Source organism: Onychomys torridus, chromosome 2, assembly GCF_903995425.1.
Source record: "Onychomys torridus chromosome 2, mOncTor1.1, whole genome shotgun sequence".
Taxonomy (NCBI): domain Eukaryota; kingdom Metazoa; phylum Chordata; class Mammalia; order Rodentia; family Cricetidae; genus Onychomys; species Onychomys torridus.
This window is the reverse complement of record NC_050444.1, coordinates 2,715,343-2,730,278: the sequence shown is the minus strand read 5'-3', so window position 1 is coordinate 2,730,278 and position 14,936 is coordinate 2,715,343. Positions and strand designations below refer to the sequence as shown.

General features: G+C 40.0%; 1 non-coding gene across 1 annotated transcript; it reads right to left on the bottom strand.

Moving 5' to 3' along the window:
- Positions 1 to 553: 553 nt before the first annotated feature.
- Positions 554 to 625, bottom strand: Trnag-ucc. Its single transcript has one exon. It is a non-coding gene; the product is annotated as a tRNA-Gly (tRNA).
- Positions 626 to 14,936: the final 14,311 nt, after the last annotated feature.

Sequence of the window (14,936 nt, the reverse complement as noted above, 5' to 3'; positions counted from 1 at the left end):
GACAGGAACCTGAATCAAGATCTGAAGAAGAGGCCACAGAGGAGTGCTGATTACTGGCTTTCTTCTCATACTTGTTCAGCCTGCTTTCTTATACAACCCTAGGGTGGCACTGCCCACAGTAAGCTGAGCTCTCCCACATCAACCATCAATAAAAAAAAAAAAAAATTTACCACAGACTTGCTCCCTGGCCCATCAGGTGGGAGCATTTTCTTAACAGATATTCCTGTTGGGGATCTCCAGTTTGGGGGCCCCATTCCTAACCCCACCCTCAGTGTGTCAAGCAGCAATTCCCTGAACCTTCCCTTTCCAGACCCCACCCCTCAGGAAGCCCACCAAGGGTCCAACCCCTCCTCTAGGGCTGCTCAAGACCTACAGAGTATTTAAGACCTGGTCACCAGATCTACAAAGTGATTTCTCTCATGCCTTCCCAAGAGTCATCCAGAAGTTGTTTTGTTCTAATTATTAAATCTGGACTTACTAATTCAGCTTGATTGATTTATTGCATCAATGGAGTTAGCCACTAACAGGGATTTATATTTGCCTTATCATCTGGTGCATTGGCCAGGAGTTGAACCCAGGTCAACTGCTTGGAAGGCAGCTATGCTCACCACTATACCACCAATGCAGAGCATACCCAATAACCATGGATCCAATACTTATCAACTTGGTGCCAAACCTGAGTAGAGTTGAGATTTCTGGCAACCACAGGGCCATGGAAAGCCATTCTCCCTTCTTCTCCACATCCTCCACATAGACTTTTGCTGAGTAAGTCATCTATTCCAAACCAAAAGCCTATAAAGGGATCCAGGATTCCTTCTAAGTCTTCACCCCTTCTGAGTGAGAGGCTTCCTTCCATATTGCCTGCCCAACCATTGCAATGTCAGGTGACTCTAACCCATTCCAAAGTAGGAACGATCCCTGCCCCTTGGGGGTCCTTTGTTTGGGAGTTGTCCCACACAGGGATACCTCGCCACCATTTTGGCCACAGACTATCTCAGGGGTTGCCTCGCCATAGTCTCTGGTCTCTGGCTAATGACTTGTGAATGGACACTTCTGGATACAAGTTCAATCCCCAGACACCCTTGGGATGTCTCCTATGAAATTTATCCAAATCAGGGATGTCTCACACCACACACCTCACACAGACTTACCAGCAAGCATTGTATTCCTGCTCATTTCCCTCACTGTCTGCATCTTAACACCCCGCTCCTGTTCTCTACTCACCTGCTTGCCTGATTCTCAAGTCTTCCCTCTGGGATAGCCTTTCAATCTTTCTCCCAATCCCCAATAAACCTCTGGTTTCTCTAGTGTTTTCTTAGTGGCATACTTTTGGCAGGGCTCACTGAAGGGTGCTCACTTTAGCTTTGCCCATGAGGCTTCCCTAGCATTTAGTTTGGCCAGATAGGAATTCTTCCTTTGATAGATCCATTCCCTCTATTCTCCTGCTCTCCCACAGTACCATGCAGTAATTCTATCTGCCCATTCCACCCATACCAAATCTATTCTCCTTGTTTGTTTCTGCCTGCTCTCCAGAAAAATCTCTTCTTCTAAATCTACCTGCTGTTCAAGCTCGCTCATCCAGGCTTCCTTTTGATCTTGGGCAACCTGCACTGCTATTCTGGTTTTCAATTTCCCTCGTCAGCTCTTCCACCTCCAGGCACTCCGTGGAAGGCTGCCCCAACCCAATGGGAGCCACATTATAGCCAGCAAGCACTTTTTATCCCTATGCTGCTTTATACTGTAAACTCCTATTTTAGGATTTTTTTTAAGTTGGTCATCTGATACAGTTTCCCAGGAAAAGTTTTGTTCATCTTTCTATTAAAAAGTCCTGTCTATTTCATATGTGTGGGTGAAAATGTGTGAATGTTGATGTAGCCACTGAGTGCTTGCTTTATTTATTTATCTATTTATTTTGGGTTTTTGAGACAGGGTTTCTCTGTGTAGTTTTGGTGCCTCTCTTGGATCTCATTCTGTAGACCAGGCTGACCTCGAACTCACATCCCTATTAAAAGCATGCTCCACCACCGCTGTGCTTTTAACTAGTTTTAAATGCCTGAGTTTCCTTGTTCTATGTGTCTTGGTAACAACTAGGTGCTTTGCTCAGGATTTGCATCTGGGATTTGCTAAATGCGATGTGATGACAGAGAAGGTTATTTTATACTGTTCTAACTTATCATAAAGAAAAACAACTAAGAAGTTGAGTGTGGTTAAAAATCTGTAACAAAAGTTAACTTAAAACTGGTAATTCTAAATTTAAACTGCTCTACAAAACAACCACATGGGCAGCTGTCATTAAGAACACCATGTGGTCTGCCATTACCTTACAACACATGGGCAAGCACCATAAAAACTACACAAGGTCTGCCACTATGCTAAAGTACAGCCAGCCACGTGGGCAGCCACCACTATGGCAGAGGTTAAAGAGAGAGGTAATATGACTTCACTACCATCTTAGATAGAGGTGATCATATAGAAATGAGTCTACCAGGTGACATTAGGTTTACAAGTTATTTTGGATTAGGATAGGTTTCTGTTTGATCATTCCTGTCCTGTCCTAAAAACAAGGTTTATGAAAGATAGAATTTAAAGCAATGCTGGTTTACTGAAGTATTAAAGCTATACATCTATACAATCATGTACAGGGATGTATCTTGCTGGTAGTCAGATTTTATAACCTACGAGTAAACCCATTGTCTAATTCAGATATACCTAACAGATAAGTATACCCTTATTGTCAAGCCCTCAGAAATCTGAGAACATGGCATTTTAATTTTAAAAAAAAAAAAAAAAAAAAAAAAAAAGGTTCTCATGACAGAGACATGCCAGCTCCTAGCAACTAGCAACTTCCTGTATCCCCTCAAAGACCACAAAAGAACTTCCACCTAGAAGCTTGTTTTAAATGTGACAAAGTCAGAAATGGAGCAGACAACTGCTTTGAGTCTTAATTGCTGCTAAGACCCTGTCCAGACTGTGAATGAACAGGACACTGGGGAACTGATTGCCATACTTTGCTAAGACAAGGTAGGACACTCTCCACAAATTCCTACCCCACAGGAAAGTCTGTCAGATCCTCTGGTCTTGGCAGCCAAGGACTGCTACTGTCTTTGGGACTTCTGTCCCCTAATGACCATGGAGAAACCTGAGACTGCCTAGGTAGCTGGAAAACTGTGTCGCTTCTGTTCAGTTACTTATCCTTCTCATATCTGGAGGCATTTGATTACCAGGGTAATGATAGCCTTACCAGTTTAACAGCTCCCCTCCTGAACTACAGTTTTCAGAAGTTCTTAAATTTCTGTGGAATTTACTGGTCCCAACTTTTAGAAACAGGTTAGAATTAGAGAGGGTATTGAATCCTGCTGGCATGTTCAACTCTGTTCCTCTAGGCCCTAGGAAAAATGTTCATCCTTTTTAACCCAAAGCCATAGCCTCCTGCTGTGACACTAAGATGTAAATTTGTTCCAGTTGTTTTACAGACACTCACAGGTTCCTGAGAAAGAGTTCTGCTACTGTATCAAGAAATTTGGCCTGGTAGAAAATAATAACAGATTTTAGAACCTCTCTTTGACCCACCCATCTTGAAGCATGTATTTTACAGATCTACTCCTCTCTTAGTACCAAGGCCAACCCACAGGTTGTCCTCCATATATACCACCCCCTGCACCAGCCATCCCCTGTACCAACTCCAAGGACACCAACCAGGCAAGTACTGACAGGTTGATTTCACTCAAGTGCTCACTCATAAAACCTCCATTATCTCTAAACTCTTATTGACACCTTTACAAGATGGATGCACTCCCCAACTCCAGGGAAACAGCAGCTGTGATGACTCACGCACTCCTGAACACATCGTCTCCTGGTTTGGCATGCCATCCCCTCAAGATTCTGGAACATCAGTGCTGGTACCACCTCTCCAGACTCAAGGGCATGCATACCTGCTCTTTCTTTGCTGCAGCCCTCGAGAGTATAAACTAGATATTCAGCTGTATATGATAAACCTATACCTAGAAAGATCAAGAAATCCTTCTGGAGAAAATGTCAAATATCAAGGAATATTTTATGCTGTTCTCCTTTTAATATATCAGCTATTTCCTGCTATCAATTTCTTGTGCATTCATATACTTGTAGGTCATAACAGCAAACAAAATAAGCTTCTCAGACTTACTGGTGATCTGAACTAGGTAACACCCCTACAGAGACAACACCTGTCTCCTAGGTAGATGTGTAGCTATATAGCTTTGTTTCTTGTGAAAATGAAGCTCAAACCCTCCTTCCCCTCGCAGGCCAAATGGCATTCCAGAGCAATTGACTCAGAACAAAAAGGGTTTTTTGGCATACCAGGTGAAGGAGGATTGAGGTAGTTTTCCTAGCTCCAAACAGAGTCATATGGCTGGAGAATAAAGAACGAGGCAGAGCTTTTGCAGATGGTAGGTGGATTGGATTAGGTCAGGAGAGTAGAAAAGGTAGGAATGAGCATGGATGGAGAAACTGAGGACAAAGATGAGATCAATAACAGAAGAGCTTAGTTAGGGCTATGAGAGGACAGGAAGAGAGGGGACAGAAAGGATCTAAGCAGGAGAACAGAAAAGAAGCTGCGTAGAGAGAGAATTGACTCAGAAGAATAAAGTGTATGGACTAAAGAGTTTCGTGTACTTAGATTCATTTAATATTGTCAAAGATTAGATTATCAGCTGGTTGTAGATTCTTCCTGGACCCTGAAAGCAGGCTGTCAAGAGGCTGGACCCCCATAGTTTACAATATTTCTTCTGGTTCATTCACCCTTGCCTCTTCTGTACAACCAACACATATCTCCATTCCATTCTTTTGCCCATGACTAGCCCCACTCATAGGGCCAGTGTTAATAATCTATTTTTTCTCCTAGCAACCTGCCTTCTCTTAAGAAATAGGTTCCTGAGGTCTCCAGGATGGCAGGTAACTGAATGCTTCTTCACCCACATTTCCCACTGAGGATGGACCCACCAACTCCTGACTTCTCCCTCTCCATATTGTCCCTTGCCAGCAGGAAGTAGCCAGACTTGAACCTACATCCATATATTTCCAAGGTTGGAATGTTGGGATTCTCTAGCTCAGGCCTCATTCCAAATCCCTCCCTCAGCATGCCAAGCAGCAGCTCCCTGGACCTGCTCCTTCCAGACCCTGCCAATCAGAAAGCCTGACAAGGGTCAGTCCCTCCCCCAGGGCTGCTCAAGACCATGCTTACATGGGTATTTAAGACCTGGCCACTAGACCTGCCATGTGATTCCTCTCATGCCTTCCTAAGAGTTACCTGGGAATCCCTTTGTTCTGTTTATCAAACCTACACTTATTAATTTGGCTTGATTAGCTTATTGCATCAGTGGAGATACCCACTAATAGGGGATATATTTTGACTTATCAGTTCCCTCTTTCCAAATGGCTTTAGTTTGTGTCAAGATAACATAAAACAAGTCAGCACACCATGTATAGTTTAATTCAAACTGAGTCTTATTTCTCTTTCGGTAATGTAAAGAAACTGGTTTCCCTACCAGAAGTATCTAAGGATGGAATTGGAAAGGAAAAAGAGATTCCAAGACAGCAGATCTGAGGGGAAATGGATAGAAGTGTTTTGGATGGAAATATTTTTAGTAGAAGCATTTAGTGAACCCTGTGCTTGTCCCCAGGCTCACATTCCATCATTCTCTAGCCTCAAGTTTGGCATGCAAAGCTCTGTAGGCATATAGAAACAGAAATAAGAGATATTTAATTAAATGTTAATGGATGAGGTTGCTTCTAACATCTCCTCATAGGAGCCCTGCTTTGGGTAAGAACAGAAACTTTGCCTTCTCAGTAAACTCATATCAGATTCCCATACAAATTTAGATGAAGTCCTATGGCAAAACCATTTCAATGTAATCAAATGAACTTCTACTCTGAGAAGTTTAAACAGAAAATAGAACATCTGAATATGTCACATCCTCTGGAAGACAGCAATGATTTCTTAGTCAGACAAGGCCCACAGGCAATTCTTTCTATACCTTATCTGCATCACATTACAATGGAAAGGCATTAGAATTACACCATTTAGTTGTGAACTTGCAAAGTAATTGAACATGAATAACGGGGTTTTTTTTGTTTTTTGTTTTTTGTTTTTTTTTCTGGCTGTGTTACTGTGATTTCAAAATTGCCTACCAATCTCAGGAAATAATTTTTCAAGAAAATGGAAGCATCTTAAGTGTTAGAAACATTTCTCTAATAGATACTTCATTTTCATGGGAAAATATATAAGGCCATTTCCTTTTCAAAACAAACACCATCATGAGCTAAACTCATACCCTGAAAAGAAAATTCTTGACATAGTTACCCATTTAAATTATGGTATCTTATGAAAGCATGTCATAAAGCATTTACACATACACACACACACACACACACACACACACACACACACACATAAACACACACATACATACACACACACACACACACATACACACACACACACACACACATTGGTAAAGCTACCCTTTAGAGTAACATATTGAGAACAGTTAAATTTGTTTCAAACTGTTTATAATTATGTCCAAACTAACTCAACCTGAGGTACATAACTGTCTTAGTGATAAGCAGATATACCCATCAAGTCATTAAGCTTTCGCTTTCATTTCTATCTGAGTTCATTCTTGATGGGAAAGAGGTTTGCTTCTACTAGTAGAGATCTGTTGAGCAAGCAACACTATCCTTTTCTACCCAAGTAAGAGGTAGAGTCCTGACTCTACTAAAGAGAGCCTTCTAGAGTGTCATACCCCATATTGGCTCAGACACAAGGTGCATTCAGGGCTCAAGTTAATTTACAAGTGGTCCAGAGGCACAGCTGCTAGCCAGGCTGTAAAAATTGTGCCTGTTGGGAAAGATACAGGCTGCATCTACTGTCCTCCATCAGTGTTGGTGACTTGCAGGTGAGTCAATTCTGCCAGCGCTTATCTGAGTTCCTTTTGAACTGATATTTCTTCCTTGCTCAGATTTTGAGACTGTGGTGGTTTGAATAAGAATGACCCTTATAGGTTCATATATTTGAATGCTTAGTCATCAGGGAGTGTCACTATTTGAGAAGAGTTAAGTGTGGCCTTGTTGTAGGAAGTTTGTCACTGCTTTGATATTTCAAAAGCCATTGTCAGGCCTAGTTCTCACTCTCTCCATGCTTCCTACAGATCAGGATATATAACCTCAGATATTTCTCCAACACTACATCTGCCTGCATGTTTCTATACCACCACCATGATGGATCATGGACTAAACCTCCAAACTGTAAGCAGCCCCAAGTTAAACGCTTTCTTCTATAATAGTTGTCTTGTTGTAGTGTCTCTTCACAGCAATAGAACACTGACTAAGACAGAGACTTTTCTTGAGCTAACTCTGGCCACAGTGACCTGGACCTGTGGGTCAATCCAATGATACACCTTTCTCATTCATTTCTTCTTCTTAGTTGCTTGACTTACAAATATAAAAGAAAGGCTTTGCTATAACAAGTTTTAATTGTCAATAATGTTTATTTTATAAAACAATAACTTCAATTCAGATAGGAAACAAACATGTGAGTTTTAAAAATATTAAATCATCTCTTTGTAATATTAGAATTTTACCCAATAAATACTATGAGCTTATTTCTTTGTGCAGAATTCCTCATTAGACTGAACCCTCATCAAATTGGTGCTTTGTTGGAGGCAATGGCAGATTTATCAAAGAACAGAATGAATTTGCTGCCCATCTCTATGTATTGAGAATTGGCTCTGACATCCTAACCACCCTCCCAGAATCACACCACAACTGTGCAGTGCTCATTCCCCTTTTTCCTGCATGTCTGTGAAGTGCTCATTCCACTTTCCCTGCACAGCTGTGCAGTGCTCATTCCCCTTTCCCTGCACAGCTGTGCAGTGCTCATTCCCCTTTCCCTGCACACCTGTGCAGTACTCATTCCCCTTTTTGCTGCATGTCTGTGCTCAGAAATTCTTAGTGTACAGGCTGGCCAATATAGCTTCGCTGGTGCCTGGTGTTGTCTGCTTACACAGACATGACCATTCTTCCTCCTCCTTTTCGGGACAGTCTCCAGGTACAGTCCTTTTTAACAGTCTTGCAAATTTACAGGGAAAAGCAACCTGTGGTAGCAATAAATGCAGAATTTTGTATTTTTTCCAATATATATTAATGCAATCTATAGGGAACAATATTTAAATAAACCCAGTAACTTATTTTTCATTCTCCATTAAGAAGTTAGGTCCATCCTCAGCCACTAGGAATGGAAAGGAAACTTTTTCAACCTTATAAAGAACAACTATGAAAATTTATCAGCTCACATGATAGATGGTATCATAGATAATATCACTAATAAAGCACATGTTCATGCTAGCTACATTTTTTGAACATTGTGCTGGAGACTGGTAAGGAAAGAAATTGAGTGAGAAAAGAAAAAGAAGGCACAGGTTGGGGGGAAGAAGTGAAACTGTTCTTTGTCCTGACCTTTTCTGACATAGAGAAAATCCCAATGTGACCATGCAAACAGTACTAAAATAAATAAATTCATTTTGGTTGTATTAGAAATGGGTCTGAGATCCCAAGAAAATAACCATATAATTGGCAAGGCAGAAAATTTTATTTCTTCCAAAGGGCATGTTAAACAGACAAATAAACCTACCTTAACCCCTCCCAGGTTTTTATTCCTAAGACAAGGGGTCTTACAATGCATTTATCTCATCATTCTTTATCAAAAACACAGGAGTCAGATAGCAGGATAAGACCCTGAATGACCGGAGAAGTGGCAGAGAAGCAACCAGTCATCTTTCTCATTACTCCATCCAAAAGGGCTGAGCCCCTACTACTTCCTGTCTCTCTATCTGTCCTCGGTCCCCCAAAACATTGATGGTTAATTTTGGTCCACTAGTAGCTAACTCTGCCCTCTGAATCAAAGCGAATTTTATTAAATGTCTTGGGAGCATCCAAATGTGAACAAAAAAAAAAAAAAAGCATACAACTGTCCTATATCTCAGTCTGAGCCATCTGAGCTTGGCCTCACATTCAGATGGGATTGGCTAGTTTAAAGTAATGAAGTTGAGAAGCAGAAGGCAATGTGGACAGAGAGAAACCTTGAGCACATATTTTGATTTCAAGATGTGCTGACCCTGGCGAATTGAGTTTCTGGCAAATGACTTCTTTATAAAGTTTTTAAATAAAGTTTTGTCTACTTAACCCTTTGGTAGAAAAGACAGTGTATTTTTTTAACCTTTCCCTCAATGCCAACGTATGTGTCAATAGAAAAATATCTGCATTTCTGTATAGCAGCAAGAAACAAATAAAAAATAAAATCAACTAAATCAATTTAAAGTAGTGTCAAAGATAAAAGCATAAGAAGAAATGTAATCAAATGAGCAAAACATGCTCTGAAATAAAAATGCCTTTGAAATAAACTAAAACAGATAGACACCAGTTGAAAGTCTCATGTTGTTAAAATGACTATTTGATCACAAATTTACTATCATCCCAGTAAAAACTCACATTGCCATTTCCCCCTGGAAATTTGAAAGCTGAATAGGAATTCATGTGAAAATTGAAAGCTGAATAGAAACTCATGTGAAAATCCAAATAGTTGAAATAATGTTTGACACACAAAAAAAGAAAAAAAAGTTGCAGGAGTCAAACATCCAATTTCAAAAGTTACTGGAAAACTACAGTAATGAAGACCCTTTGAGGCTGGCATTAATTTAAAAACAAAAAGCAATCCGTGGATCAAAACTACATTCAGGAATAAACCTCAATAAGTTAAGTGATTTTCCAAAGACTTTGTCAAAACAATTGGAGGAGGGAAGCAGGTCTTTTACCAAATGGTTCTGGGATACCTTTGTGATATGTGATACCTGTAACATGAATCTTAAAAGGTCTTACTAATAAAAACAAACCCAGGAGCCAGATATTTAGGTGAATGCTGAAAGATCAGAGAAACAGAACAAGCCACAGCTAACCTCATCTCACCAGTTCCTCAGCTGATCCTATTTCCTCAGACTAGAAGCTTCTGAGTCCTCATCTGAATGGATCTGGCTGAACTGCTGCTAAAAGCCTAAAAGCTTAATAAGCCTAGTTCCTGGTCCTCACGCCTCATCTTTCTGCTTCCTGCCACCACTTCCTGAGATTAAAGGCGTGTGTCACCATGCCTGGCTGGATTATCAAGAGCCTGGGACAGAAAGGAAGGAAGAGAGGACAGAGAGAGAAAGGAAACTGACAAATAGCTAATTTAAGATCTTCATAGCACGTTTAGGAGGATGTCTCCCATCTCATTTTGAAATAAAGAGAGTATTTAAAATGTAGTAATTTTCTTTACCACATTTTGTGTTACCCAATCTCAAACATCATGGTCTAAAATATTAAAAATGAAAAAGTTTCTAAAGTAGATACTTCATAAGTTTGGTGTTGAGAGTAGTGTAATGAAATCACACGTTCTCATTCTGTCCCATTAGCATATGAAAGACCCTTTGTATGGAGTATTCACACTATACACACTGAAATACCATTGACCATGTTAGATCTATTATAATTATCAGATTGGCTCTCACTCCTGATCCTATAGTGCTTGTGCCTAAGGTTCACTACCACCTGAGGTTTCAGATAACTATTGCAAATCTATTTAAATGAATCCTACATATAAAGGTAGAAGGAACTAATGTAATTAAAGATGAAAAATAGGAAAATAGGTAATGATATAAAATAGAAATGTTTTTCTTGAATTATAACAATAACTAATATGAAAAAATGAATATTTGGTTTTTATATGGAAAGAAAAGTTGTCTAACAATTATTATTGTTGCTTTTATATAATTTATGTAAACAATTTATATGATACAATATTCCCTGGCCAAAGCGTAGTGTGTAGGCAAATGGTCTCAGTGTGTTTAAAGCAAAGAATTAATTTCTTAAACACACAGTAAGCTTTGAAAATAAATTTGTGAAATGAAGTTAAAAATAACAGTGCTTATTAAAAATCTGTGCAGGAGTCCCACTGCCAGAGAGAATAATGTGTACCAATCTATCCCCTCCTGACTGCTTCGTCCCCTGACACATCTGAAAATATCACTCTATCATGCTTTCTCTAGTGCAATCAGCCTTTAAAAAAGGTCTGTTGAAAGTTGAACTGGATTAGGTTTTTAGGAAACTGTGCTACTCTAGAAATCATCTCTATCTGGATTATGTTATTGTGGAGAAGAATGAATAGGACAAAACCAAGAATAAAAACTGTTCATATTCTTCTGAACACTGATCAAGATCAATGTGTTACATATTTAATTCATGAGTGATTAACAATATTTAATTATTCCATGAGTTTGTACATATGGCATTTAGTAATAGCAAAACAAAATAATGAATTGTGTACAGGGATATCTGGAAGACTTAGTTGAGGCCTTTCCAGACCTGGACACACCTGGTCAAAGAAAGGACCAAGAGCAGATGCTGCCATAACAGGCTGCTCAGTCTTCTTTCAGACATCAGGCCACAATTTCAGTTTCCTAAGACTTGAGCAAGCAGTTTCTGGAATGGCTATGAACAAAAGACATAGTTCTTGCAGTAGCTCCCTTTCTGCACGTACTCTGACTGCTCAAGATTAAGCCAATTGTTTATTGTCTAGGACCCCTCACCAATTAAAGTTATATGCATGAGTCAATGTGACAGCCTGGGCCACTGAGTCAGCCCTCACAATCAGTACATGCTAAACCAACCAGACTCAATGGATTATCAAGGAAAGAACCTGGGACACTGAGTCAGCCCCCGCAGTCAGTATGTGCTAGGCCAGCCAGCCTCCATGACAGCTCACAGACAAAGCTTGGGACTTGTCCAGGCCTATCCAAAAATGGATAACTGTAATACCCCCTGCAACTAACCCTAGCCAATTAAAAGTTACTAACATGATTGCCACTCATATAAACCAATCCTGAGTCTGTTCCTATGTAGTGTATAGACCCTAAGCCCCCCTTGGTTTAAAAACCCTGCCCCATTGCTACTCGGGGTCTACTGCATCAGATGGATGGAGAGTCCCGAGTTAACTCATAATAGTAAAAAGACCCTTTGCTTTTGCATTGGATTCAGTCTCTTGGTGGTCTTTGGGGGAACTCTGGGTACAGCAGTCAACACAATCATCCTTCAGGATCTTCTGTATGGGAGTATTTTCAGTGCCTGCTCAGGGACACTAAAATCTGAAAGTATTCATGTCTCTTACTGAGTAGTACTTACAAATAACTAATGAAAAACCTATGCATATTAAATTATTCCTAAACTACTTAAAATAATGGAAGCACATGAATTATGAACCAAAAGCTGTGGAGCCCCCAGCTGGATCAGGCCCTCTGGATAAGTGAGACAATTGAATAGCTTGAACTGTTTGGGAGGCATCCAGGATGTGGGACTGGGAACTGCCCTTAGTGCATGAGCTGGCTGTTTGGACACTTGGGTTTACACAGGGACACTTTGCTCAGCCTGGAAGGAGGGGACTGGACCTGCCTGTCCTGAATCCACCAGGTTTAAATGATCCCCAGGGGAGTATTGGCCCTGGAGGAGATGGGAATAGAAGGGAGGAGATGGGGGGAGGGGGGGTTGGGAGGGGGGAGGACAGGGGAACCCATGGCTGATGTGTAAAATTAAAACACAAGTATAATAATAAAAATAAAAATAAATAAATTTATTAAATATTGTTACACTATATTTTCTAGGGGAAAATAAGAACAAAATAAATCTATGAAAGTTTCATATAGATATATTTGTTTTCAAATATTTCATCCTGATTTTGATTTGTTCTGTGGCTGTGGATCCTGTAAGGAGAGACATCCCTGCTGGTGTTCAGTTCTTAGTGAATAATTGTGGGCACTGGTAGCTGTACCCCATCATCCTGCCAGCAGTATAGAGGTGAGCAAAAGCCTTTGGTGCTATTCTTAGGCCACAGAGGGCTTGAGTGATTAAGACAGAATCTGCCTATGAATCCCCTTTGTATATTCAGCCCACATTCAGTCTGTTCCTGTTGCTGCCTCCAGTTAGAATTCAGCTACTACCTGACTAATCCTCAGCTGTTTTTCAGACACCATGTCTAGGTCAGGAACCTATGACTACTTCCTGCAGTTTTCCTAGCTCTGCTAGGCCTAGTTCTTTACCTATGGATTCCAGACTATGTCACAAATGAAGAGATATCACCAAACAACTCAACCTGACCTCACAACTGTGTGGAGGTTGAGAATTGTCTGCACTGCCCAGCCTGCTGGTATGGTACTTTAGCACAATGGTGTCTTGACTAAAACCTCAACTTGCTGTACCCACAGACCCACTCTCTTACTCTTAGTGATCATTACTTAGGCTCATCTTTGCACTCTGCTGTGTTGGGTGTTTTGTGGTTCTTATTCCTTCCTGTATTGTACCAACAGTCTCCTATTTTTCTCCATGTGCAGTGCCCTGTGCTGGTCACACAGTGACACACAAGGAAACCAGCCTTGTCTTTGGGGTTATTTAGGAATACCTCTGTTTAAATTTTTAGCTTTCCATCTGTGTACAAACAATTCTAAGCCTTGGTCATCTTGAATCAATTAAACTGGCATCCAGCCCCCTAAACCAATGGCATGCACTGCCCTCAGCATACTTTGTACTATCAGTGTGTAGTGACCCTTTCTCCCTCTCCCCTACTTTTTGTGTGGATTATTTCTTAATTGAGTGACAGATTGTTTCTATACATGTCTCTGTCTTCTTCAACAGGTTTATTGTCTGAAAAGGCAAGATAATAAATCCTACTCTTTCCCTCACACATAAAACCACAGCTGGAATGCATAGTTCCAACCCATCAGCTCTTAGACCTCACCCACCTTCTGGAAAAGAGCACTGACTGACTTTTTTTAATTTTTCATTATGAAATAATTTGAGATTATAATGAGGTTGTGAAAATGAAATAGTAGAGAACATTGCCATGTTCGTTTTGTACTGGAAAAACAAAAACAAATTTTACAGTTTAAATACAGTCAACTGATTTGGGGTCAATCAAAAAAGACTATTTCTACGTTGGTCTGAACTACTGTAAAGAGCTAGCAAAAGAAGGGAACTCAGTTTCAAGTGAGGAAGACTTCCCTGCTGGCCTTGAAAGGGCAAACTGCAAATTGCAATAAGTACCCTTCCCTTTCTGTGGCAGGGAACTGCGGTGCTGTCTAGGACCTGAAAATGCCTTAAATGATAGCATTAGGGCACATAAGAGGTGGGGAGGTGCATGGTAACTCTATCACACAGACTAGGAATTTACTCTGTTTACACACTACCTGAGTTTACATGACAACCCTGAGCTGTAAATCAAAATAGAACCTTCCAGCACTTGATTCCTGTCTGTGTGACTCTGAGCAGAGAGACCTTCTTGGCCTAGAGAAACTGACAATAAATAGATGCTATATTAAACCACAAAGTTTATAGTCATTTGTTTATGGAGCTGTATGATAATAACTACATGACTTGCATTTCCCTTATCAATAAATACTGTAGGGGACTAATTTGAGACAATTAAAATATATTTTGTCTTTACAAACTTTTGCCCACTAATTTTAATGCTTCACTGTATCTTGCTTACAAAGATTGATGAGAGTCTAGTCTTTGCTTTCTGACAAAATTAAATGTCTCAAATTTCTTATCTAGCTTATTTATTATTTTCATCTATATATAATTGGATATAATATAACAGAATATATATATAAAGAGAAATATGCAACAAGGCAAAAATAAAGTAGATATATGGAAAAGAGGATGAGAAAGATCACTAAGGAAAGATCACTGGCATTTTTTGTTTTAGGCCACACATTCCTTTTATATATGTAACTATCCTATACAATGTAGAAAGTTTCAGTATCTTTTGTGGTTTGAATGCAAAAATGTTTCTCACAGTCTTATGTGTTTGAACACTGATCATT